The sequence below is a fragment of the Ornithodoros turicata genome, chromosome 1, assembly GCF_037126465.1.
Source record: "Ornithodoros turicata isolate Travis chromosome 1, ASM3712646v1, whole genome shotgun sequence".
Taxonomy (NCBI): Eukaryota; Metazoa; Arthropoda; class Arachnida; order Ixodida; family Argasidae; genus Ornithodoros; species Ornithodoros turicata.
Window position 1 is genome coordinate 231,377,860 of NC_088201.1, and position 22,086 is coordinate 231,399,945.

General features: G+C 43.1%; 40 non-coding genes across 40 annotated transcripts; all 40 read right to left on the bottom strand.

Moving 5' to 3' along the window:
• Window positions 1-176: 176 nt before the first annotated feature.
• Trnak-uuu (transfer RNA lysine (anticodon UUU)) lies at window positions 177-242 on the bottom strand. Its single transcript has one exon. It is a non-coding gene; the product is annotated as a tRNA-Lys (tRNA).
• Window positions 243-455: 213 nt separating this feature from the next.
• On the bottom strand, window positions 456-528 carry Trnak-uuu (transfer RNA lysine (anticodon UUU)). The gene has a single exon. It is a non-coding gene; the product is annotated as a tRNA-Lys (tRNA).
• A 212-nt stretch (window positions 529-740) lies between these two features.
• Trnak-uuu (transfer RNA lysine (anticodon UUU)) lies at window positions 741-806 on the bottom strand. Its single transcript has one exon. It is a non-coding gene; the product is annotated as a tRNA-Lys (tRNA).
• A 213-nt stretch (window positions 807-1,019) lies between these two features.
• On the bottom strand, window positions 1,020-1,092 carry Trnak-uuu (transfer RNA lysine (anticodon UUU)). Its single transcript has one exon. It is a non-coding gene; the product is annotated as a tRNA-Lys (tRNA).
• A 212-nt stretch (window positions 1,093-1,304) lies between these two features.
• On the bottom strand, window positions 1,305-1,370 carry Trnak-uuu (transfer RNA lysine (anticodon UUU)). The gene has a single exon. It is a non-coding gene; the product is annotated as a tRNA-Lys (tRNA).
• Window positions 1,371-1,583: 213 nt separating this feature from the next.
• Window positions 1,584-1,649, bottom strand: Trnak-uuu (transfer RNA lysine (anticodon UUU)). Its single transcript has one exon. It is a non-coding gene; the product is annotated as a tRNA-Lys (tRNA).
• Window positions 1,650-1,861: 212 nt separating this feature from the next.
• On the bottom strand, window positions 1,862-1,934 carry Trnak-uuu (transfer RNA lysine (anticodon UUU)). The gene has a single exon. It is a non-coding gene; the product is annotated as a tRNA-Lys (tRNA).
• Window positions 1,935-2,146: 212 nt separating this feature from the next.
• Trnak-uuu (transfer RNA lysine (anticodon UUU)) lies at window positions 2,147-2,219 on the bottom strand. Its single transcript has one exon. It is a non-coding gene; the product is annotated as a tRNA-Lys (tRNA).
• Window positions 2,220-2,430: 211 nt separating this feature from the next.
• Window positions 2,431-2,503, bottom strand: Trnak-uuu (transfer RNA lysine (anticodon UUU)). The gene has a single exon. It is a non-coding gene; the product is annotated as a tRNA-Lys (tRNA).
• Window positions 2,504-2,715: 212 nt separating this feature from the next.
• On the bottom strand, window positions 2,716-2,788 carry Trnak-uuu (transfer RNA lysine (anticodon UUU)). Its single transcript has one exon. It is a non-coding gene; the product is annotated as a tRNA-Lys (tRNA).
• Window positions 2,789-3,000: 212 nt separating this feature from the next.
• On the bottom strand, window positions 3,001-3,073 carry Trnak-uuu (transfer RNA lysine (anticodon UUU)). The gene has a single exon. It is a non-coding gene; the product is annotated as a tRNA-Lys (tRNA).
• A 211-nt stretch (window positions 3,074-3,284) lies between these two features.
• Trnak-uuu (transfer RNA lysine (anticodon UUU)) lies at window positions 3,285-3,357 on the bottom strand. Its single transcript has one exon. It is a non-coding gene; the product is annotated as a tRNA-Lys (tRNA).
• A 212-nt stretch (window positions 3,358-3,569) lies between these two features.
• Trnak-uuu (transfer RNA lysine (anticodon UUU)) lies at window positions 3,570-3,642 on the bottom strand. The gene has a single exon. It is a non-coding gene; the product is annotated as a tRNA-Lys (tRNA).
• Window positions 3,643-3,854: 212 nt separating this feature from the next.
• Window positions 3,855-3,927, bottom strand: Trnak-uuu (transfer RNA lysine (anticodon UUU)). The gene has a single exon. It is a non-coding gene; the product is annotated as a tRNA-Lys (tRNA).
• Window positions 3,928-4,140: 213 nt separating this feature from the next.
• Window positions 4,141-4,213, bottom strand: Trnak-uuu (transfer RNA lysine (anticodon UUU)). Its single transcript has one exon. It is a non-coding gene; the product is annotated as a tRNA-Lys (tRNA).
• Window positions 4,214-4,425: 212 nt separating this feature from the next.
• Trnak-uuu (transfer RNA lysine (anticodon UUU)) lies at window positions 4,426-4,491 on the bottom strand. Its single transcript has one exon. It is a non-coding gene; the product is annotated as a tRNA-Lys (tRNA).
• Window positions 4,492-4,704: 213 nt separating this feature from the next.
• On the bottom strand, window positions 4,705-4,777 carry Trnak-uuu (transfer RNA lysine (anticodon UUU)). Its single transcript has one exon. It is a non-coding gene; the product is annotated as a tRNA-Lys (tRNA).
• A 212-nt stretch (window positions 4,778-4,989) lies between these two features.
• Trnak-uuu (transfer RNA lysine (anticodon UUU)) lies at window positions 4,990-5,062 on the bottom strand. The gene has a single exon. It is a non-coding gene; the product is annotated as a tRNA-Lys (tRNA).
• A 213-nt stretch (window positions 5,063-5,275) lies between these two features.
• On the bottom strand, window positions 5,276-5,348 carry Trnak-uuu (transfer RNA lysine (anticodon UUU)). Its single transcript has one exon. It is a non-coding gene; the product is annotated as a tRNA-Lys (tRNA).
• Window positions 5,349-5,560: 212 nt separating this feature from the next.
• Trnak-uuu (transfer RNA lysine (anticodon UUU)) lies at window positions 5,561-5,633 on the bottom strand. The gene has a single exon. It is a non-coding gene; the product is annotated as a tRNA-Lys (tRNA).
• Window positions 5,634-5,846: 213 nt separating this feature from the next.
• On the bottom strand, window positions 5,847-5,919 carry Trnak-uuu (transfer RNA lysine (anticodon UUU)). Its single transcript has one exon. It is a non-coding gene; the product is annotated as a tRNA-Lys (tRNA).
• A 212-nt stretch (window positions 5,920-6,131) lies between these two features.
• Window positions 6,132-6,197, bottom strand: Trnak-uuu (transfer RNA lysine (anticodon UUU)). Its single transcript has one exon. It is a non-coding gene; the product is annotated as a tRNA-Lys (tRNA).
• Window positions 6,198-6,409: 212 nt separating this feature from the next.
• Trnak-uuu (transfer RNA lysine (anticodon UUU)) lies at window positions 6,410-6,475 on the bottom strand. Its single transcript has one exon. It is a non-coding gene; the product is annotated as a tRNA-Lys (tRNA).
• A 213-nt stretch (window positions 6,476-6,688) lies between these two features.
• On the bottom strand, window positions 6,689-6,754 carry Trnak-uuu (transfer RNA lysine (anticodon UUU)). Its single transcript has one exon. It is a non-coding gene; the product is annotated as a tRNA-Lys (tRNA).
• A 214-nt stretch (window positions 6,755-6,968) lies between these two features.
• On the bottom strand, window positions 6,969-7,034 carry Trnak-uuu (transfer RNA lysine (anticodon UUU)). The gene has a single exon. It is a non-coding gene; the product is annotated as a tRNA-Lys (tRNA).
• Window positions 7,035-7,248: 214 nt separating this feature from the next.
• On the bottom strand, window positions 7,249-7,321 carry Trnak-uuu (transfer RNA lysine (anticodon UUU)). The gene has a single exon. It is a non-coding gene; the product is annotated as a tRNA-Lys (tRNA).
• Window positions 7,322-7,534: 213 nt separating this feature from the next.
• Window positions 7,535-7,607, bottom strand: Trnak-uuu (transfer RNA lysine (anticodon UUU)). The gene has a single exon. It is a non-coding gene; the product is annotated as a tRNA-Lys (tRNA).
• Window positions 7,608-7,820: 213 nt separating this feature from the next.
• Window positions 7,821-7,893, bottom strand: Trnak-uuu (transfer RNA lysine (anticodon UUU)). The gene has a single exon. It is a non-coding gene; the product is annotated as a tRNA-Lys (tRNA).
• A 213-nt stretch (window positions 7,894-8,106) lies between these two features.
• Window positions 8,107-8,179, bottom strand: Trnak-uuu (transfer RNA lysine (anticodon UUU)). The gene has a single exon. It is a non-coding gene; the product is annotated as a tRNA-Lys (tRNA).
• Window positions 8,180-8,391: 212 nt separating this feature from the next.
• Window positions 8,392-8,464, bottom strand: Trnak-uuu (transfer RNA lysine (anticodon UUU)). Its single transcript has one exon. It is a non-coding gene; the product is annotated as a tRNA-Lys (tRNA).
• Window positions 8,465-8,677: 213 nt separating this feature from the next.
• Window positions 8,678-8,750, bottom strand: Trnak-uuu (transfer RNA lysine (anticodon UUU)). Its single transcript has one exon. It is a non-coding gene; the product is annotated as a tRNA-Lys (tRNA).
• Window positions 8,751-8,963: 213 nt separating this feature from the next.
• Window positions 8,964-9,036, bottom strand: Trnak-uuu (transfer RNA lysine (anticodon UUU)). Its single transcript has one exon. It is a non-coding gene; the product is annotated as a tRNA-Lys (tRNA).
• Window positions 9,037-9,249: 213 nt separating this feature from the next.
• Window positions 9,250-9,322, bottom strand: Trnak-uuu (transfer RNA lysine (anticodon UUU)). Its single transcript has one exon. It is a non-coding gene; the product is annotated as a tRNA-Lys (tRNA).
• Window positions 9,323-9,535: 213 nt separating this feature from the next.
• On the bottom strand, window positions 9,536-9,608 carry Trnak-uuu (transfer RNA lysine (anticodon UUU)). The gene has a single exon. It is a non-coding gene; the product is annotated as a tRNA-Lys (tRNA).
• A 213-nt stretch (window positions 9,609-9,821) lies between these two features.
• On the bottom strand, window positions 9,822-9,894 carry Trnak-uuu (transfer RNA lysine (anticodon UUU)). The gene has a single exon. It is a non-coding gene; the product is annotated as a tRNA-Lys (tRNA).
• A 209-nt stretch (window positions 9,895-10,103) lies between these two features.
• On the bottom strand, window positions 10,104-10,176 carry Trnak-uuu (transfer RNA lysine (anticodon UUU)). The gene has a single exon. It is a non-coding gene; the product is annotated as a tRNA-Lys (tRNA).
• A 213-nt stretch (window positions 10,177-10,389) lies between these two features.
• On the bottom strand, window positions 10,390-10,462 carry Trnak-uuu (transfer RNA lysine (anticodon UUU)). Its single transcript has one exon. It is a non-coding gene; the product is annotated as a tRNA-Lys (tRNA).
• Window positions 10,463-10,671: 209 nt separating this feature from the next.
• Trnak-uuu (transfer RNA lysine (anticodon UUU)) lies at window positions 10,672-10,744 on the bottom strand. The gene has a single exon. It is a non-coding gene; the product is annotated as a tRNA-Lys (tRNA).
• A 3,964-nt stretch (window positions 10,745-14,708) lies between these two features.
• On the bottom strand, window positions 14,709-14,781 carry Trnak-uuu (transfer RNA lysine (anticodon UUU)). The gene has a single exon. It is a non-coding gene; the product is annotated as a tRNA-Lys (tRNA).
• Window positions 14,782-21,953: 7,172 nt separating this feature from the next.
• Window positions 21,954-22,026, bottom strand: Trnak-uuu (transfer RNA lysine (anticodon UUU)). The gene has a single exon. It is a non-coding gene; the product is annotated as a tRNA-Lys (tRNA).
• Window positions 22,027-22,086: the final 60 nt, after the last annotated feature.

Genomic DNA, 22,086 nt, shown 5'->3' on the forward strand with positions numbered 1-22,086 from the left:
GATATGATATTAATTATTTAATTGATTAATTACAATGTTTCCACTTGCCTCTGCAGAGGTTCATACGTGCTATTATTTTGAGAAATAATCCATGTACTGATTGCGCTGTTTCAGAACAAATTGCGGTAAAACAACGAGGACCCAATATTTCTGGAACCTCCACTAAAGAGTTACATCGCCCGAACGGGGACTCGAACCGTTAGGTTAAAAGCCTAACGCTCTACCGACTGAGCTATCCGGGCTCTGTTTATCAAATTTTCAAGCGCATCGCATCAATATGATATGATATTAATTATTTAATTGATTAATTACAATGTTTCCACTTGCCTCTGCAGAGGTTCATACGTGCTATTATTTTGAGAAATAATCCATGTACTGATTGCGCTGTTTCAGAACAAATTGCGGTAAAACAACGAGGACCCAATATTTCTGGAACCTCCACTAAAGAGTTACATCGCCCGAACGGGGACTCGAACCCCGGACCGTTAGGTTAAAAGCCTAACGCTCTACCGACTGAGCTATCCGGGCTCTGTTTATCACATTTTCAAGCGCATCGCATCAGTATTGTATGACATAATAATTTAATTGATTAATTAAAATGTTACCAATTGCCTCTGCAGAGGTTCATACGTGCTATTATCTTGAGAAATAATCCATGTACTCATTGCGCTGTTTCAGAACAAATTGCGGTAAAACAACGAGGTCCCAATATTTCTGGAACGTCCACTAAAGAGTTACATCGCCCGAACGGGGACTCGAACCGTTAGGTTAAAAGCCTAACGCTCTACCGACTGAGCTATCCGGGCTCTGTTTATCAAATTTTCAAGCGCATCGCATCAATATGATATGATATTAATTATTTAATTGATTAATTACAATGTTTCCACTTGCCTCTGCAGAGGTTCATACGTGCTATTATTTTGAGAAATAATCCATGTACTGATTGCGCTGTTTCAGAACAAATTGCGGTAAAACAACGAGGACCCAATATTTCTGGAACCTCCACTAAAGAGTTACATCGCCCGAACGGGGACTCGAACCCCGGACCGTTAGGTTAAAAGCCTAACGCTCTACCGACTGAGCTATCCGGGCTCTGTTTATCACATTTTCAAGCGCATCGCATCAGTATTGTATGACATAATAATTTAATTGATTAATTAAAATGTTACCAATTGCCTCTGCAGAGGTTCATACGTGCTATTATCTTGAGAAATAATCCATGTACTCATTGCGCTGTTTCAGAACAAATTGCGGTAAAACAACGAGGTCCCAATATTTCTGGAACGTCCACTAAAGAGTTACATCGCCCGAACGGGGACTCGAACCGTTAGGTTAAAAGCCTAACGCTCTACCGACTGAGCTATCCGGGCTCTGTTTATCAAATTTTCAAGCGCATCGCATCAATATGATATGATATTAATTATTTAATTGATTAATTACAATGTTTCCACTTGCCTCTGCAGAGGTTCATACGTGCTATTATTTTGAGAAATAATCCATGTACTGATTGCGCTGTTTCAGAACAAATTGCGGTAAAACAACGAGGTCCCAATATTTCTGGAACGTCCACTAAAGAGTTACATCGCCCGAACGGGGACTCGAACCGTTAGGTTAAAAGCCTAACGCTCTACCGACTGAGCTATCCGGGCTCTGTTTACCACATTTTCAAGCGCGTCGCATCAATATGATATGATATTAATTATTTAATTGATTCATTACAAAGTTACCACTTGCCTCTGCAGAGGTTCATACGTGCTATTATCTTGAGAAATAATCCATGTACTGATTGCGTTGTTTCAGAACAAATTGGGTAAAACAACGAGGACCCAATATTTCTGGAACGTCCACTAAAGAGTAACATCGCCCGAACGGGGACTCGAACCCCGGACCGTTAGGTTAAAAGCCTAACGCTCTACCGACTGAGCTATCCGGGCTCTGTTTACGGCATTTTCAAGCGCATCGCATCAATATTATATGACATAATTATTTAATTGATTAATTACAAAGTTACCACTTGCCTCAGCAGAGGTTCATACGTGCTATTATCTTGTGGAATAATCCATGTACCGATTGCGCTGTATCAGAACAAATTGCGGTGAAACAACGAGGACCCAATACTTCTGGAACGTCCACTAAAGAGTTACATCGCCCGAACGGGGACTCGAACCCCGGACCGTTAGGTTAAAAGCCTAACGCTCTACCGACTGAGCTATCCGGGCTCTGTTTATGGCATTTTCAAGCGCATCGCATCAATATTATATGACATAATAATTTAATTGATTAATTACAAAGTTACCACTTGCCTCAGCAGAGGTTCATACGTGCTATTATCTTGTGGAATAATCCATGTACCGATTGCGCTGTATCAGAACAAATTGCGGTGAAACAACGAGGACCAATACTTCTGGAACGTCCACTAAAGAGTTACATCGCCCGAACAGGGACTCGAACCCCGGACCGTTAGGTTAAAAGCCTAACGCTCTACCGACTGAGCTATCCGGGCTCTGTTTATGGCATTTTCAAGCGCATCGCATCAATATTATATGACATAATAATTTAATTGATTAATTACAAAGTTACCACTTGCCTCAGCAGAGGTTCATACGTGCTATTATCTTGTGGAATAATCCATGTACCGATTGCGCTGTTTCAGAACAAATTGCGGTAAAACAACGAGGACCCAATATATCTGGAACGTCCACGAAAGAGTTACATCGCCCGAACGGGGACTCGAACCCCGGACCGTTAGGTTAAAAGCCTAACGCTCTACCGACTGAGCTATCCGGGCTCTGTTTGTGGCATTTTCAAGCGCATCGCATCAATATTATATGACATAATTATTTAATTGATTAATTACAAAGTTACCACTTGCCTCAGCAGAGGTTCATACGTGCTATTATCTTGTGGAATAATCCATGTACCGATTGCGCTGTATCAGAACAAATTGCGGTGAAACAACGAGGACCCAATACTTCTGGAACGTCCACTAAAGAGTTACATCGCCCGAACGGGGACTCGAACCCCGGACCGTTAGGTTAAAAGCCTAACGCTCTACCGACTGAGCTATCCGGGCTCTGTTTATGGCATTTTCAAGCGCATCGCATCAATATTATATGACATAATAATTTAATTGATTAATTACAAAGTTACCACTTGCCTCAGCAGAGGTTCATACGTGCTATTATCTTGTGGAATAATCCATGTACCGATTGCGCTGTATCAGAACAAATTGCGGTGAAACAACGAGGACCAATACTTCTGGAACGTCCACTAAAGAGTTACATCGCCCGAACAGGGACTCGAACCCCGGACCGTTAGGTTAAAAGCCTAACGCTCTACCGACTGAGCTATCCGGGCTCTGTTTATGGCATTTTCAAGCGCATCGCATCAATATTATATGACATAATAATTTAATTGATTAATTACAAAGTTACCACTTGCCTCAGCAGAGGTTCATACGTGCTATTATCTTGTGGAATAATCCATGTACCGATTGCGCTGTTTCAGAACAAATTGCGGTAAAACAACGAGGACCCAATATATCTGGAACGTCCACGAAAGAGTTACATCGCCCGAACGGGGACTCGAACCCCGGACCGTTAGGTTAAAAGCCTAACGCTCTACCGACTGAGCTATCCGGGCTCTGTTCATCACCTTTTCAAGCGCATCGCATCAATATTATATGACATAATAATTTAATTGATTAATTACAAAGTTACCACTTGCCTCAGCAGAGGTTCATACGTGCTATTATCTTGTGGAATAATTCATGTACTGATTGCGCTGTTTCAGAACAAATTGCGGTAAAACAACGAGGACCCAATATATCTGGAACGTCCACGAAAGAGTTACATCGCCCGAACGGGGACTCGAACCCCGGACCGTTAGGTTAAAAGCCTAACGCTCTACCGACTGAGCTATCCGCGCTCTGTTTATCACATTTCCAAGCGCATCGCATCAATATGATATGATATTAATTATTTAATTGATTAATTAAAAAGTTTCCACATGTCTCTACAGAGGTTCGTACGTGCTATTATCTTGTGGAATAATCCATGTACCGATTGCGCTGTTTCAGAACAAATTGCGGTAAAACAACGAGGACCCAATATATCTGGAACGTCCACGAAAGAGTTACATCGCCCGAACGGGGACTCGAACCCCGGACCGTTAGGTTAAAAGCCTAACGCTCTACCGACTGAGCTATCCGGGCTCTGTTCATCACCTTTTCAAGCGCATCGCATCAATATTATATGACATAATAATTTAATTGATTAATTACAAAGTTACCACTTGCCTCAGCAGAGGTTCATACGTGCTATTATCTTGTGGAATAATTCATGTACTGATTGCGCTGTTTCAGAACAAATTGCGGTAAAACAACGAGGACCCAATATATCTGGAACGTCCACGAAAGAGTTACATCGCCCGAACGGGGACTCGAACCGTTAGGTTAAAAGCCTAACGCTCTACCGACTGAGCTATCCGGGCTCTGTTTATTACATTTCCAAGCGCATCGCATCAATATGATATGATATTAATTATTTAATTGATTAATTAAAAAGTTTCCACATGTCTCTACAGAGGTTCGTACGTGCTATTATCTTGTGGAATAATCCATGTACCGATTGCGCTGTTTCAGAACAAATTGCGGTAAAACAACGAGGACCCAATATATCTGGAACGTCCACGAAAGAGTTACATCGCCCGAACGGGGACTCGAACCCCGGACCGTTAGGTTAAAAGCCTAACGCTCTACCGACTGAGCTATCCGGGCTCTGTTCATCACCTTTTCAAGCGCATCGTATCAATATTATATGACATAATAATTTAATTGATTAATTACAAAGTTACCACTTGCCTCAGCAGAGGTTCATACGTGCTATTATCTTGTGGAATAATTCATGTACTGATTGCGCTGTTTCAGAACAAATTGCGGTAAAACAACGAGGACCCAATATATCTGGAACGTCCACGAAAGAGTTACATCGCCCGAACGGGGACTCGAACCCCGGACCGTTAGGTTAAAAGCCTAACGCTCTACCGACTGAGCTATCCGGGCTCTGTTTATCACATTTCCAAGCGCATCGCATCAATATGATATGATATTAATTATTTAATTGATTAATTAAAAAGTTTCCACATGTCTCTACAGAGGTTCGTACGTGCTATTATCTTGTGGAATAATCCATGTACCGATTGCGCTGTTTCAGAACAAATTGCGGTAAAACAACGAGGACCCAATATATCTGGAACGTCCACGAAAGAGTTACATCGCCCGAACGGGGACTCGAACCCCGGACCGTTAGGTTAAAAGCCTAACGCTCTACCGACTGAGCTATCCGGGCTCTGTTCATCACCTTTTCAAGCGCATCGCATCAATATTATATGACATAATAATTTAATTGATTAATTACAAAGTTACCACTTGCCTCAGCAGAGGTTCATACGTGCTATTATCTTGTGGAATAATTCATGTACTGATTGCGCTGTTTCAGAACAAATTGCGGTAAAACAACGAGGACCCAATATATCTGGAACGTCCACGAAAGAGTTACATCGCCCGAACGGGGACTCGAACCCCGGACCGTTAGGTTAAAAGCCTAACGCTCTACCGACTGAGCTATCCGGGCTCTGTTTATCACATTTCCAAGCGCATCGCATCAATATGATATGATATTAATTATTTAATTGATTAATTAAAAAGTTTCCACATGTCTCTACAGAGGTTCGTACGTGCTATTATCTTGTGGAATAATCCATGTACCGATTGCGCTGTTTCAGAACAAATTGCGGTAAAACAACGAGGACCCAATATATCTGGAACGTCCACGAAAGAGTTACATCGCCCGAACGGGGACTCGAACCCCGGACCGTTAGGTTAAAAGCCTAACGCTCTACCGACTGAGCTATCCGGGCTCTGTTCATCACCTTTTCAAGCGCATCGCATCAATATTATATGACATAATAATTTAATTGATTAATTACAAAGTTACCACTTGCCTCAGCAGAGGTTCATACGTGCTATTATCTTGTGGAATAATTCATGTACTGATTGCGCTGTTTCAGAACAAATTGCGGTAAAACAACGAGGACCCAATATATCTGGAACGTCCACGAAAGAGTTACATCGCCCGAACGGGGACTCGAACCGTTAGGTTAAAAGCCTAACGCTCTACCGACTGAGCTATCCGGGCTCTGTTCATCACCTTTTCAAGCGCATCGCATCAATATTATATGACATAATAATTTAATTGATTAATTACAAAGTTACCACTTGCCTCAGCAGAGGTTCATACGTGCTATTATCTTGTGGAATAATTCATGTACTGATTGCGCTGTTTCAGAACAAATTGCGGTAAAACAACGAGGACCCAATATATCTGGAACGTCCACGAAAGAGTTACATCGCCCGAACGGGGACTCGAACCGTTAGGTTAAAAGCCTAACGCTCTACCGACTGAGCTATCCGGGCTCTGTTTATCACATTTCCAAGCGCATCGCATCAATATGATATGATATTAATTATTTAATTGATTAATTAAAAAGTTTCCACATGTCTCTACAGAGGTTCGTACGTGCTATTATCTTGTGGAATAATCCATGTACCGATTGCGCTGTTTCAGAACAAATTGCGGTAAAACAACGAGGACCCAATATATCTGGAACGTCCACGAAAGAGTTACATCGCCCGAACGGGGACTCGAACCGTTAGGTTAAAAGCCTAACGCTCTACCGACTGAGCTATCCGGGCTCTGTTTATCACATTTCCAAGCGCATCGCATCAATATGATATGATATTAATTATTTAATTGATTAATTAAAAAGTTTCCACATGTCTCTACAGAGGTTCGTACGTGCTATTATCATGTGGAATAATCCATGTACCGATTGGCGCTGTTTCAGAACAAATTGCGGTAAAACAACGAGGACCCAATATATCTGGAACGTCCACGAAAGAGTTACATCGCCCGAACGGGGACTCGAACCGTTAGGTTAAAAGCCTAACGCTCTACCGACTGAGCTATCCGGGCTCTGTTTATCACATTTCCAAGCGCATCGCATCAATATGATATGATATTAATTATTTAATTGATTAATTAAAAAGTTTCCACATGTCTCTACAGAGGTTCGTACGTGCTATTATCATGTGGAATAATCCATGTACCGATTGGCGCTGTTTCAGAACAAATTGCGGTAAAACAACGAGGACCCAATATATCTGGAACGTCCACGAAAGAGTTACATCGCCCGAACGGGGACTCGAACCCCGGACCGTTAGGTTAAAAGCCTAACGCTCTACCGACTGAGCTATCCGGGCTCTGTTTATCACATTTCCAAGCGCATCGCATCAATATGATATGATATTAATTATTTAATTGATTAATTAAAAAGTTTCCACATGTCTCTACAGAGGTTCGTACGTGCTATTATCTTGTGGAATAATCCATGTACCGATTGCGCTGTTTCAGAACAAATTGCGGTAAAACAACGAGGACCCAATATATCTGGAACGTCCACGAAAGAGTTACATCGCCCGAACGGGGACTCGAACCCCGGACCGTTAGGTTAAAAGCCTAACGCTCTACCGACTGAGCTATCCGGGCTCTGTTTATCACATTTCCAAGCGCATCGCATCAATATGATATGATATTAATTATTTAATTGATTAATTAAAAAGTTTCCACATGTCTCTACAGAGGTTCGTACGTGCTATTATCTTGTGGAATAATCCATGTACCGATTGCGCTGTTTCAGAACAAATTGCGGTAAAACAACGAGGACCCAATATATCTGGAACGTCCACGAAAGAGTTACATCGCCCGAACGGGGACTCGAACCCCGGACCGTTAGGTTAAAAGCCTAACGCTCTACCGACTGAGCTATCCGGGCTCTGTTTATCACATTTCCAAGCGCATCGCATCAATATGATATGATATTAATTATTTAATTGATTAATTAAAAAGTTTCCACATGTCTCTACAGAGGTTCGTACGTGCTATTATCTTGTGGAATAATCCATGTACCGATTGCGCTGTTTCAGAACAAATTGCGGTAAAACAACGAGGACCCAATATATCTGGAACGTCCACGAAAGAGTTACATCGCCCGAACGGGGACTCGAACCCCGGACCGTTAGGTTAAAAGCCTAACGCTCTACCGACTGAGCTATCCGGGCTCTGTTTATCACATTTCCAAGCGCATCGCATCATATGATATGATATTAATTATTTAATTGATTAATTAAAAAGTTTCCACATGTCTCTACAGAGGTTCGTACGTGCTATTATCTTGTGGAATAATCCATGTACCGATTGCGCTGTTTCAGAACAAATTGCGGTAAAACAACGAGGACCCAATATATCTGGAACGTCCACGAAAGAGTTACATCGCCCGAACGGGGACTCGAACCCCGGACCGTTAGGTTAAAAGCCTAACGCTCTACCGACTGAGCTATCCGGGCTCTGTTTATCACATTTCCAAGCGCATCGCATCAATATGATATGATATTAATTATTTAATTGATTAATTACAAAGTTACCACTTGCCTCTGCAGAGGTTCACACGTGCTATTATCTTGAGAAATAATCCATGTACTGATTGCGTTGTTTCAGAACAAATTGCTGTAAAACAACGAGGACCCAATATATCTGGAACGTCCACTAAAGAGTTACATCGCCCGAACGGGGACTCGAACCCCGGACCGTTAGGTTAAAAGCCTAACGCTCTACCGACTGAGCTATCCGGGCTCTGTTTATCACATTTCCAAGCGCATCGCATCAATATGATATGATATTAATTATTTAATTGATTAATTACAAAGTTACCACTTGCCTCTGCAGAGGTTCACACGTGCTATTATCTTGAGAAATAATCCATGTACTGATTGCGTTGTTTCAGAACAAATTGCGGTAAAACAACGAGGACCCAATATATCTGGAACGTCCACGAAAGAGTTACATCGCCCGAACGGGGACTCGAACCCCGGACCGTTAGGTTAAAAGCCTAACGCTCTACCGACTGAGCTATCCGGGCTCTGTTTATCACATTTCCAAGCGCATCGCATCAATATGATATGATATTAATTATTTAATTGATTAATTACAAAGTTACCACTTGCCTCTGCAGAGGTTCACACGTGCTATTATCTTGAGAAATAATCCATGTACTGATTGCGCTGTTTCAGAACAAATTGCGGTAAAACAACGAGGACCCAATATATCTGGAACGTCCACGAAAGAGTTACATCGCCCGAACGGGGACTCGAACCCCGGACCGTTAGGTTAAAAGCCTAACGCTCTACCGACTGAGCTATCCGGGCTCTGTTTATCACATTTCCAAGCGCATCGCATCAATATGATATGATATTAATTATTTAATTGATTAATTAAAAAGTTTCCACATGTCTCTACAGAGGTTCGTACGTGCTATTATCTTGTGGAATAATCCATGTACCGATTGCGCTGTTTCAGAACAAATTGCGGTAAAACAACGAGGACCCAATATATCTGGAACGTCCACGAAAGAGTTACATCGCCCGAACGGGGACTCGAACCCCGGACCGTTAGGTTAAAAGCCTAACGCTCTACCGACTGAGCTATCCGGGCTCTGTTTATCACATTTCCAAGCGCATCGCATCAATATGATATGATATTAATTATTTAATTGATTAATTACAAAGTTACCACTTGCCTCTGCAGAGGTTCACACGTGCTATTATCTTGAGAAATAATCCATGTACTGATTGCGTTGTTTCAGAACAAATTGCGGTAAAACAACGAGGACCCAATATATCTGGAACGTCCACGAAAGAGTTACATCGCCCGAACGGGGACTCGAACCCCGGACCGTTAGGTTAAAAGCCTAACGCTCTACCGACTGAGCTATCCGGGCTCTGTTCGTCGTGTTTTCAAGCGCATCGCATCAATATATGATATTAATTATTTATTTGATTAATTACGAAGTTACCACTTGCCTCTGAAGAGGTTCATACGTGCTATTATCTTGAGAAATAATCCATGTACTGATTGCGTTGTTTCAGAATAAATTGGGTAAAACAACGAGGACCCAATATTTCCGGAACGTCCACTGAAGAGTTACAACGCCCGAACGGGGACTCGAACCCCGGACCGTTAGGTTAAAAGCCTAACGCTCTACCGACTGAGCGATCCGGGCTCTGTTTATCATATTTCCAAGCGCTTCGCATCAATATGATATGATATTAATTATTTAATTGATTAATTACAAAGTTACCACTTGCCTCTGCAGAGGTTCACACGTGCTATTATCTTGAGAAATAATCCATGTACTGATTGCGTTGTTTCAGAACAAATTGCGGTAAAACAACGAGGACCCAATATATCTGGAACGTCCACGAAAGAGTTACATCGCCCGAACGGGGACTCGAACCCCGGACCGTTAGGTTAAAAGCCTAACGCTCTACCGACTGAGCTATCCGGGCTCTGTTCGTCGTGTTTTCAAGCGCATCGCATCAATATATGATATTAATTATTTATTTGATTAATTACGAAGTTACCACTTGCCTCTGAAGAGGTTCATACGTGCTATTATCTTGAGAAATAATCCATGTACTGATTGCGTTGTTTCAGAATAAATTGGGTAAAACAACGAGGACCCAATATTTCCGGAACGTCCACTGAAGAGTTACAACGCCCGAACGGGGACTCGAACCCCGGACCGTTAGGTTAAAAGCCTAACGCTCTACCGACTGAGCGATCCGGGCTCTGTTTATCACATTTTCAAGCGCTTCGCATCAATATGATATGATATTAATTATTTAATTGATTAACTACAAAGTTACCACTTGCCTCTACAGAGGTTCATACGTGCTATTAAATTGAGAAATAGTAATCCATGTACTGATTGCGCTGTTTCCTATCCGGGCTGAACGCTGAGCTATCCGGGCCCTGTTTATCGCATTTTCAAGCGCATCCCATCAATATTATATGACATAAATATTGAATTGATCAATTATTATTTAATTGATCGAGTCGCCATTTGACTCGAATGTGTTCGTGCCTTCGCCGTCGTGGCCAGCGGTGGTAAGATGGGCACGACGCCGCAGCCGATTAAAATTCCATCGGCGCACAAGTCCAGCTGAATCGCTCCAAAAGTGACGTAACGTAAAGAAAGCCAAATCAAAGCTTAGTAATGTGACGTCAATCGCTTCAAAGAAAGGCGATTGGCTTATCATATCTTCAGAGCCGTTATCGTGAACACATTCCGATCAAACTAAAGAGGTTGCTATGAGCGAGTGTTAGGAGGTCCGAAGGCGCAACGGTTCTGAAAATATGATAAGCCAATCGCGCTGTTTCTCAGACACGGGTCACGTCGCTGAGCTTGGATGTGATAACTTCGTTTACCGTATATCGTTCTCGTAGAGTTCTTCCGATGCACTGATGGCAAATTCTGGTGGTCAAAACGCGGCGGCTCGACCCTGCGCTCGGAAATTGCTCGCCTGGCTCCCGCACCAGGTCACGTGACAGCAGGGATGGGTGCAGTATTTGAATACATTGTAATTAAAATCAAATAATTTATGCTGGAAGAAAGGGGATCCGGCGACAGCTAAATTAAATAGGTACTAACAAAATCTGAGGCAGACAACGAAGATGGAAGAAGTCGGAAAAGGGGGAGTTATTTATTTACTAGTGAAAAGTTAAGGGGGAAGCAAACGTTCTGGCAGAAGCTCCGCCTTCGTCAGGACTACATATTATAAATATTATATTAAAATATTAATAATTATGTATACACATATACATATAAATGTATTTATATTTTTTATCTAAATACAGACTCGAAAAATTTATTTATAAATATATTTCACTTCCAATTTTTGAGTATTTATTTTGTCAATACTTTATAAAAACTCCTAAATACGCAAGATACTGACTGATATCTTAAAGTTACCCCGCGTTGGACCTTTCGGTAAGAAGGGCAAAGCGGAGCTAGGAGAGGCGCGCAGTTATGCCGCGTTTTCGCAAGCACGCACTTGCGACGAACCATTTTAGACGGCGAGTTTTTCACTGTTGTTGCGGACAACGGTGGGGACTACCCGACTACCTTGTCGCGCGAAGCACCTTAGTCAAATTTAATACAATCCTTTCTTGATCGGCTCATGTAGAGAGGTGTTCTCCTTTGCGAATCTGGTGCTATGTGCCGAACAAAAGATAACTAGCAAGTGCAGACTTCGAGAAGCTTCTAATATTGATGAAAGAAAGACGGAAGTCGCCGAAAAGGATAGCCAGCTGTAGGACTCGAACCCACACTTTCTGGATTACCGGAAGGTAATCCGGTAATCCAGAAGATGTGGGTTCGAGTCCTACAGCTGGCTAACCTTTTCAGTGACTTCCATCTTTCGTCATTAATTTCTTAGACACTTTGAGGCTTTGTTTGTATTTGTCATTTCTATGTGTTCCCAGCATCAGAACATCAATTTCTAATATTGAAATCACCATGATATTCGAACACATAAATACTATCGCTCCTTGTTGATTTGTTGTTACGATCATCATTACTTCTCTTAATCCAGATGACATCTTCCTCACAGTATTTACAGTAGTAGTAGTAGTTGGTGTATTTAAACACTGTATTTATATTTTGTATTTAAATACTCACATTGAAGAGTACCAATGCTGGCTATTTAAATGCCTTTTTCAACAAAGTATTTTGTATCTATATTTAAATACTCGAAAAATCTATTTATGCCCATTACCGAATTACAGGCAATGTTTGCGCATGTTTCCCGCAAGAGGTGCTGAACGCCAGAGGGCAGGACCGCCGCCTGTGATGCGCGTTGTCCCCGCGAGGGGATACCACCTCCGGCGGCCCCATGTATTTTCTATGGGACAAACTTTGCCGTCTCTTTCGGTAAATAATGAACCGATTTTCACGAGACTGGCCTTGTTGGATAGCATTCGGAAATGCGCTTTGTCGCTTCAGGAAAAAATATTGCTTTTCTCAAGACATTTTTCTAAACGCGTTATTGAAGTACAAAAAATTACCAAAATTGGATACTCAAGCTTTGACACGCTCTGATAAAAAAAAACTAAGAGACCCAAGAAAGACGCCCAAGGAACCCTGTTTCTTTGCGTTCGCTCATCATGCCACAATACGCGTGGCTTCCAGACAAAGCGCTCTCTCGAAGTAAATGAAGCAGCAAGCCAGGGAGCGCAATCTTTGTTGCAGCCGACGCGACAGATATAGCCAGCCAGCAAGGTCAAGTGACACAACGTGACGTCTATACCTGATGTGATATCACCAGCCGCGGCATGGTCCTCCTCTTCGTAGCGGTGGCCGGCTGTGGACTACGCACTGTAAGATAATGGTTTGGAGCGAAGTGAGCTGTCGTGAACGTCAGGTTCCAGTTGAAAATCGGGGGGAAATCCTTAGCAGTTTAATTTCTAACTGACTGCTAATCGCCGTCTTTCCATCTTTTACAATTTATTTTCACGAAACGCGTGCGGTCGAGGTAGAGTAGAAAAGTAATTGAAACAAATACAGTCAAACCTCGATTTATGAACCTTCGATTTATGGATTCCCTCGTTTTATGAACACGAGCACAGGGAACCAAACTTTTTCCATTCATTTTTCCCTCGTTTTATGGACCTCGGTATTCGAATAATGAACGGAATTTCTGGGAACCAACTAGGAGTTGCCCAGCGTTTTTGCCCTCAATTTATGAACGGATCGTTCCGAGGTCAACAGAAACCTTCAAAGGGATAATTCCGTAGTCTTATGAATGACGCCTGAACGGACAAAACGTTTTCCAGGTATTGCACCCTCGGTTCTTAACCCCTCGAAATCCGAACAACAAACGGGTTTTCTGGGGTCGTACAAGCTGCGACCAAGTGTTCCTGACCTCGGTTGATGAATAAGGTGGTCGCTGTCACCCGGAGGTTAATAAACGGAGGTTAAAAATCCCGGAGGAAATCCGAGACCAGTCCCGTGCGAATGTGGTGACATCTCTTATTTACAAGATTGACACAGCAGAAGGCATGTTCAAAAGCAAAATTACACAATATATGGCATTATAAACACAATCCCAACTCGGAAATACTGTTGCATTTGCTCGATAGTAGTCAGTTAACTGAATTTTCGATTTATGAATTCCTCGATTTATGAACGATTTTTCGGGGAACCGAGGGTGTTCATAAATCGAGGGTTGACTGTAGTATGTTTCGTTGTTGGTTGGAAATTGATCGATTATTTCACGTGCCGCACGGGCTACAAGAATACAGGGTTTTCAAAATTAAGCTTTCACGAGCGCTACGCAAACACAACGATGACAGGAAACCGGATGATAACTTTACGCTACTCGTGTAAGAAACAGGTGCTGCTAATTATGTAGCACCTGTTTCCTACTCAAGGAACAGAAAAAGTAGCACCCGTTTTCTTTTGTTCGCCTATTTATAAAGTGCTAGTGAAAGCTTAATTTTGAACACCCTGTATAGAAACGTCCGAAAAACTTTAAAGATGTGGGTGGAACAAACGGATAAAGAACAGAGTTGATTAAAAAAAGACAACTTTAAATAAAACAGCAACTACACATTTTGAAAGTGTCTGTCTCTTAGCTGCATTGTACGTTGCGGATGACTGCCAACCATGGTATAGTAAATTCGGTTTTCTGTAAATAATAAATTAAGAAATAATCGCAATAGATTGCTATTAAATGAAAAAAAAAAAAAACTCGCCCGAACGGGGACTCGAACCCCGGACCGTTAGGTTAAAAGCCTAACGCTCTACCGACTGAGCTATCCGGGCTCGTAACGCTTTCCGCACATTGCCGGAGATAGGCGCGGGAGAGAGAGAGAGAGGCTACATACAGCCCACTTGGTCGTGACAGGTGTTGCGTGCCTTGGACGACGGCGGCCGTCTTCCGACACCGCACCCTTCATCAACACCTGCTCCCGCGGCAGCTTCTGCAGTGGCTACGTGACGAAAAGTAACTACCGAAGCGAAGTAACGCACGGGGTTGTTGATGTTGTTGTTGTTGAATATGGGGTATAGGGATGGTTACTTTTCGTCATGGTTCATGTTAGTCCGAGCTTTGAGTCTCATAGGCCCGGTGTCACCAACGTCGATGAATATTCTGAACCGAGATCAACGAACAACACGGGCAAATTTTCCTTGATTCGGTTTTAATCGAAAAACACCGAATACAGAGGGACATTCCAGGACATGACAGATATATAAATTGTTGCACGTGCTGAGCAAGTTGCTGATGCAGATCGGAACAGCGAAAAACGTACGCCGTTATTCGCCCAAAAATAAAAACCGAAAACCCCGAAAACCGGAACCCTTGTTATACTGTAGACGGGTTTCATTCTTGTTCTTTATTTGCTGTTGCTGTATTTGTTTTCTTTTTTCTTTTCTTTTTTCGAGTTCACTGGTTTTACCGGGTTCGGGTGGGAAGAATTGGGTGCCATTTTCAAATCTGCAGATCGGGATGAAATCAGGTGCTACTGGCTACATTCGGGTGTTATCGGGTTATAACGTGTTTCGCTTTTTTGTCCAGCAAGCCGCCATCGGTTAACATGCATATGTTGGTCAAACAATCTCGCGATTGATAGGGACTATCGCCGAATCAAATGTGCTCTTCTTACAATTATTATTGCACTCAAATAACATCATCACACATCCGTACAAATTGTTAATAAGTATGCGTGCGATACGTGGTAAAACTTGATATGCGATTAGAATTGGAAGTACAATCGGTTTGAACACGGATTGCGCCTAAATTGATTCGGGAAGGATTAATTCGGGGGAATCGGGTTTTCTTTAAAAAAAAGTCACACAGATAGTTATACACCGCTAAAAAAAAGAAAAAGATAAGGGAAGAAGAAAAACGAGTCTCGAAGACGCAAAGCGCGATAATTACACCGGTGCGCTGTATTAATCCGAGTTTTTTTCCTATGGAGGAGCGGTTCCTAAGATGCGGTTCAGCTACCTCTGTAGGGTTTATTCACATGACGTCATCCGCAGGAGACCGCCACTGCCGCTTGCAGGCAGATGTGCTGCATCGGCCGCCATATTGTACACTCTTAAAAAAAGGGTGTACTTTAACTCCTTTTTTTTGCGACATATATAACACCCTTTTGGAGAGTATAATTACGCTCAAAAGGGTGTCTCCTCAATCTCTTAAGGGAGTAGCATAACACCTTTCTCCCTACTGGAGAGTAAGGCAGGCAGAAGGTGTTATGCTACTCCTTTGAGGGAGTGAGGAGACACCCTTTTGAGCGTAATTCTACGCTCCAAAAGGGTGTTATGTATGTGGCAAAAAAAGGAGTTAAAGTACACCCTTTTTTTTAAGAGTGTAGGTCCCATCCAAGCCGCTCCCCATATCGCACTCGCCGTATATTTAGGAAGGAGTTGCCTCAGGACAGAAGCCGCCGATATTTCGAACAGAGACTGTTCTTCTTCTGAGAACAGTCTCTGTTCGAAATATCGGCGGCTTCTGTCCTGAGGCAACTCCTTCCTACATTCTACCGGTTCGCTGGATTTCTACCCATCTACGTTCGCCGTATATTTGGTGTTTCAAAGTTATTGTGCTGCGTGATATGTAGCATATCTAAGTAATTTCCATGTTTCCGACGTTAATACTCATCCAAAAAGCGTATGGCAGCGAACGAAGGCGGGAACATAACTTCGAGGGACCTATACAGTATGGCGGCGAGGTGAAGTCAGTGAATAAACCCTATAGACTCAAGACCTTTCTCCAGGCGTTTGACAAACGAATCATTCATTCAAGAAGTAAGGGACAGAGCGCGTTGTCGCTCTAGTGTCAGTTACCTGCTGACGATATGACTAGACCTCTGACTTCTGACACGGTGACCATATAAGTGAAGCCTATATACAGGATCACGAAAAAAATGACCCAAAGTTTTTAAAAAATGATTCCTCGCACACCAAGCCGCACAACATGTTGGCCCAATATCGGTAATACCGGCCCAATATTGGTCCAATCTTCAACCAATATTGCATGGGCCAACATTTTGTGCTGCTTGGGAAGAACGGACTGCATACTGTTACCAGTAGTGTGAGGGTACTCAAACCTATCCTTGTGTTGCAATTGATTAATCAATTAAGTTTAATTAATTATAGTCGGTTTTTCATTATAAGGCTTAGAGCAAAAATGTCAATGAGAAAATTGTAGCTGGCGATATGACGTCACGAAACCCGTTGATTGCAACTTTGTACCTCTAACGGATCCTTTCTTTTTTTTTCTTTTTTGGTCTGATCCAAAGACTAACATTTGGGTTTGCAAAGAAAAAAAACGACGGGACCTGTCGAACACGCTCGTGGAGACCCGGATCACAGGTCTCTCGAGCGTCCTGTTATCGAACCAAGACTAGTCACAGTTTTCATTGACATTTTCACATTTTGGGTTTGACATGTTGACCCCTTGCGCGTGTGCGAAAGGACCAGCGTCGTTTTTCTTTTTTTTTTCTTTTTTTTTGGAAAACACGAAACTTTGCCTTGGAGTTGAAAAATAAAAGAAAGAGGACCCGTTAGAGGTACAGAGTCGCAATCAACGGGTTTCGTGTCGTTGCATAGCCCGCTACTTTCTGCTCAACGACATTTAGGCTCTAACCCTTATAATTAAAATCTGATTAATTAATTTCACTCGATTAATTACTTAATTATACAAAAGAAAAATAGTTTGAGTATGGTCACACCACTGGCAAGTACTACGTGTAGAGGACGATGGTCTTCCTCTACATGAGCCCCGACCGGCGATGACGGTGGCCGATCTCCATGGCCGCGCCGGTGGAATTGAGAAGCGGGTGCTCCACGCTTCTCAGCATTGATTGGAACATCAACTCATTATGAGTATAATATCTATTTTTTCTTAGTACGTTTCCTGGTTTTCGTATGAGACATTTCGTATAGGTCCACCAACTGTCGTCATCGCGCGGTGCTACACTAACACGGTGACTTTCTCTCTCTCGCGCGCGCGCGCGAGAAATGCCCCATGTGACATCCCATCTTGGACCTCTTCCGCACAATCCTCGAAATCGCCGCTAGACATGTCCCTCGGACATCCATTTCCGGATGTAGACATGAGGATCTATTTCGGACGTCCACAGCAGGTAGTGTTCCCTCTGGGATGCGTACAGGATATGTACCGTGTTATCCAGTTTCTGGACCCGATCGTCCTCCGACCTGCCACGAATCAAGCCTTAATCTTGCAATTTTGGGATTTTGCTATTCCGAATTTTAAACGCTGCGTTATTGCGACATCCCCCTCACAACTGCACTTGCTTCGCGGGGGTAGCAAACGAATCAGAGCAACAACAACAACAACAACACGCAGACAAAAACTAATAAAACCCGCCGATAAGGCAGCCATGCGTCCTCATCTCTCTGACCGTGCCCGATGAACCGTACACTCGTTATCGTCGTCGCCCCATTGGTTTCATTTGCATCCCAAAGGGCGCCTTTTGTTGCGTCTCCCCCCCATTGTCGTAGCACCTGTGGAAGGCGTCCGGATAATCGGCCGAGAAGATCGAAGCTTCGTTAGGAGTCCACTCATCTATGTCACCATGCAGACGCGCTGGACGCAGGTGACCATAGACACACGGGACGCCCTGGCGCATATTTTAAAAACAAACCTGCGCGTCCAGAACCTAATCAGCGTGTGCTGCCGCTTGAGGGCTTGGCAAAATGCCAGCTGCCGCTTCTTCTGTGTTTCGCCTTGCATTGTCTCACTCATCATCTGTTTGGCCGTCCCTTTCTCTGTGTTGGTTGGTCGGGCTCAATGAGCTGGACTGTGCTTCCAATTATTAGGCACCTCATAAGTGATTTTCTTTCTGATGCCCGCATACCGTTGAGACCGTAGGACAGCGTGCGCTGTTCTTTTTTTTTTTTTTTTTTGTGGTGTGAGTTTGTGATTTGCATGCGAGTTCAGCCATGGTCTTGCGAATCACTAAAGGAGGTGGTAGTCAGTGTACGCGGGGATTACGTCACGCGTGGTTAGGAATGTATGTACTCGTGGGTGAGTTTCAGTCCGTTGGAAAGCTGTGCGCATGAAAAAAAAAAAAGAGGTGCGCCGTTTAATTGGGAAGTGGAAATGAGAAGTCTGTAACAGTCGTTAGTGTATGGGAAAAAAACTTCGATTAATGTTTCACTGCCGCTTCACTGCTGTGCAGTGAAGCGGCCTCTTGAACGTGGTTTAAACGGTATACCTGTGGCACTAAGACAGTGTATAAAGCATAGATTGAGAAGTTACCCGCCAAAAATAAGTCGTTACGACCAGTGATTTCCCCAGAAATTCACTGCTGGGGGGGGGGGGTGCCAAGCTTTCAAGGGGGGGGGGGGGGGGGTTATGCTTGGTGAAGGTTCCACTTAAGGAATTTTTCTTAGACACGGAAAGAATCGTGGCACAATGGTGACATCTCTGCAGAGGTTTCCCGTTTTATTTCTACATGTTACTACGTTAGAACGCAGTACATTAGAATACGTGGTGGTGGTGGTTGGTAAAATAACAAGGGGAGGTTGAATTCGCGCAAGCGAATTCTGCTACCCCCCAAAAAAAAGAAAGACGGTACACCCCAAAGCAGAAAAGAAAAAAGAAAGGAAACGGTACGATTGCACCACAGGATGTGCGAGCGCACCGCAAAAGCTCACCGGGGTGAGCGTCTCGACCGCGACAACGCAGGACCGAGCGCGCCGTTCACATCCGCCGTAATGTCCACGCTCCGTCTAGTATAGAGTTTCTAGTCCACATTTCACAATGAAATTGACAAGAGCATTGAAGGCCGCGTCCCTGTGGTTAGCGTCCCATACGCCTAAGACTTTCTCTATGCTGAAGTCCCTGCTGTCGAGATGGCCAAGGGTCAGCCTCAAGATGCCTCTTTGTGCAGCATGTTTTGGACAATGCATGATGGACAATGCATGGACATTAGAATACAGATTCATTATGAACGGCATTTCAACATTAAGATGCATAATCACACGACGGACAAAGACTAGCACCTTGTCTCACGAAGCTCAATGAATACCTAGCACACAGATTGGACAAATGCATGGTACGATCATCTGCATGACTGTGGTCCAACAGCCCAAGTTTGACAGTACAGGATGTAATTCGCTGCACTGGACTCTCTACCAGAACGTGTTGGTGGCCGAGCTGGGTGGGGTCACCTGAGAAATTTCAGGGGGTGTTGCAAAAATGCAGAGGGGGTGTACACCCCCCTAGGGGGGGTGTAGCGAAATCCCTGGTTACGACTCGTAACGACACAACGCAACGACTCAACTCGTAACTTGCGAGTTGAGTTACCGTGTGAAAAATGTAACTTATGAAAAATGTGTGACTTGAAATGAAAAATGTAACTTATTACCGTGTGAAAAATGTAACTTAAATGTAAGTTAATAATGAAGTTCGTCAGCCTGAAATGTAACTCGCAGTTACGGAGTTACTTCAAAAAAAAAAAAAGAAAGAAAGAACGAGTTACTTCCAAGTTACTTCGGACACAAAATAGCACTACACAGGTGCAGCGCGCGTGCGCAGTTGAGTTCGACCTTGAGTTGCCTGCTGAGGAGTGCAACACGCTTAGATATGACAATGAAAAAACGGCTAGGATAGTTTAGGTTACGCTTTAGTTAAACTTATTTACGCTTAGGTTAAAACGCTTAGATAGTTTTCGTTTATGTTCAAAAATTTGAACGCTTTGCATCTTACTCCCTGTGTGTGCACAATGATTCAGCTTCATTTCAATGGCAGCGGTTCTTACTTGCTGAATAGAATACTGCCATTGATTGAATATCACGTTCTGTGGCATAAAATTCCACGAAAGAACCGGAGACAAAGCAAGAAAATAAGTGGATGTGAGTGAAAATCGGATTAAAAGTAACTTGGAACTTAGCTGAAGTTACTCTGGCAAGGTTACCTGAAAAAGAAACGAGTTTCTCTGAAAGTTACCACGTTAAGTTACCACAAAAGTACCGAGTTAAGTTACAAGTTACCAAACAAAGGAACTTAGTTATATAGTAACGAGTTACTTGTAACTGCATGGTTACCTCGAACTATGGTATAAAGATGGGACCTAGGTCTTTATTTTAACACGGAGGTTTCTCAGACAGGAACAGTGCGTAAAGAGCAGTTTGAGCTATTCGTGCTTCTGCTGAGACAGTTACAACGAAGCGGTGCAATACACTGGGGAACTACTCAATTTCGTGTTAAGCTGCACTGTAAACTGGAAAACACCCTTATGGGTGTAAATGGCTTGTCCTATAACTGACACCTCTTTTTACACCGTACATGGTCTGGAACACCCTTTTTAGAGGGTGTATTCCGTGTAAATCACCCCTGGAAAGGGCGCTTTTCTTTGAAAATGCCCTCCTTTGCACCCTTTAAACACCCTTCTAGGAGGGTGTAAGATCGTTAAACACCCTCCTAAAAAGGTGTATAAAGTGTGCAAAAGGCGGCATTTTCAAGGAAAAGCACCCTTTCAAAGGGCGTTTTGCACGGGATACACCCTCTAAAAAGGGTGTTCCAGACCATACGGTGTAAAAAGAGGAGTCAATTATAGGACAAGCGATTTACACCCATAAGGGTGTTTTTCAGTTTACAGTGTGCTTTCTCTACCGGAACGATTAGAACTTAGACGGGCGTCTCGGTGCCCGATCTGATAGGTTAAAAGGGTAAGGTTCTACCCACTGTACCGTTTTGAGCTACCCGAGCTTACACACTGGACGAATGCTTATTAAATCTCCAAAAAATACAGAACTGCTCATATCCATGTTGCAATACCAGCCCCGATGACCCAAAACGAGAAGAATGCTCGAACGGAGACTCGCACCGCCACGACCATTAGGTTAAAACGCGGTGGTATTATTATAAGAAATCAGAAAACAAGAACATACACATTACGAAATATCTCAATTTCTTGTTGCAAGATCATCCTGTATATAAGTACTCAAAATGACAACATCGCCCGAACAGGGACTCGAACCCTGGACCGTTAGGTTAAAAGCCTAACGCTCTACCGACTGAGCTATCCGGGCTTTTTTTCCCAACAGGTAATAACATTTATTTAGAGACATTAAAATAAGCTATGACTAAAA